The following is a 1768-nucleotide window of genomic DNA, read 5'->3' on the forward strand; positions in this document are numbered from 1 at the left end:
AGATCCCTCTTATGAGCACTTCAAGAAATTGGGGCAACTTGGAAAGCACAGGCAAGTTGTCCTTAGCATCAACACTTGCAATCACCTGTGAAACTGGTAAAGGCAAAAGTATCTCCTCACAGTTGTATTTGAAGATGATGCCAGAAGGCTAACCAAAATACAAATGCAAACATCCAAGCGCTACCACCTGGTGAGTCACAGTGGTTGTGTCTACACAAGATGCTTTACTGTGCATAAGACTAATTGACTGTACAGTAAAGAGTCACCATCTACATGTGCCAATGCGTACTGCACAGTCAATTAGTCTACTTTGCAGTTAATTTGCTACCTGTAAATGCAAATACAGACAGCAAATTAACCACAGAGTAGTTACTGTGCAGTAGTGCGAACGTAGATACCAACAGGGAGCAAATTTGCTCCAGTCAGCCCCACCACCAGGGGGCCACCCACAAGCTAGCCCCAGGGCCATGGGGCTTGGAGTTTCTCCAGCCCCAGAGCTGGGGTAGCTCTTTGCCTGCCCCAGTCTCTGGCCCTTAAAATGATGCAATGACTCCATGGCCCTGGGCCACCTGCAGCCAGCCTCTGGCCATGGGTCCCACACCAGTGGCCCCCAGCCAACCACAGCAGCCTGCCCACACTCTATCATTGTCCCCTGGCACAACCCCACTGACAGCTTGCCTGTCGCACACTATGCCTCTGGGTGCTGCAGGCACAGGGCCAAGCCTTGCAGCATACAGGCTATTGCACACAGGCCCTGCGGGCCATCAGCAGCAGGGCATAGTGGATTGGGCACCCCTCAGTTTGCACAAACAGCTCCTCACAGTGCACCAGGGACACTCTCAGCAGGGGCATACTCAGGGTGCAGGGTAGGTACTGTGGGGCATTGGCCCTGTGATGCCTCTCTCAAGGCAGTCAGCCTGAAGTCCCTCTCCTTCCTCCCCCCGAGCCCAGGTGCCATGGGCCTGGTGGCAATGGCAGATGGCCTGGCATCCAGAAGGAGAAGTGGAGGGGAGTGGGTCTGGAGCCACGGCAGCAGGTGCTGTCAGGATCCATGCCTGTCCTGGCCTGGGAAGGTGATGGGGAAGGCAGGGTGTCTGTGGCCAGCACCCACCTGCCCCTGTGGACAGGGGGTTGAGCCAGTGGTTGCCTGTGCTAGGGCCTGCCTGACCAACTTACCAGGGTCCCTAGCATGTACAACCCCCTGATCTGAGGCTGGGCAGTCCACAGCCCCCAGTATAAAGCATGTTATCTTAGAAATGTTGTAAACTCTTACAAACAGCCTCTTCCTCCTGGCTCTGCAGATCCTGTAGCTGCATGCTGAGGAGTAGCACCAGCTGCCAGCAGGGCTGCACCCTCAGGGTCACCACCAGTGTCAGACAGGGCCCTCTGTATGCACTAGTTCTCTCAGCGGTAGGTCCAGGACCTGACCCGGCGGCTGGACCACCTGGTCACCATGGTAGATGAATGGCTGGCAGACTCATGGGCCTAGTACATGGAGGCCATCACACATGAGTGACAGAGAGACTGAGTGAACCAGGAGTTCTGGGACAGGCTCCTAGCCCTCATGAAGAGGTACCTGGAAGCCCAGGAGTGGCAGGCTGCCATGGTAGCCAGGGCAGTGGATGCCACAGAGGAGGTCCACCAGGTGCTGGACACTGTCCTGACTCTGGTAGTCACCTTCATGCCACCTGCTGCCCAGCCCCCCACCACATCGCCACCTGCCCCCTGGCAGCCACCTACTGCCCAGCTGCAAGCCCCCCAGTGGGCT

Source organism: Crocodylus porosus, unplaced genomic scaffold, assembly GCF_001723895.1.
Source record: "Crocodylus porosus isolate Cpor-Errol unplaced genomic scaffold, CroPor_comp1, whole genome shotgun sequence".
In the NCBI taxonomy this organism is placed as follows: Eukaryota; Metazoa; Chordata; order Crocodylia; family Crocodylidae; genus Crocodylus; species Crocodylus porosus.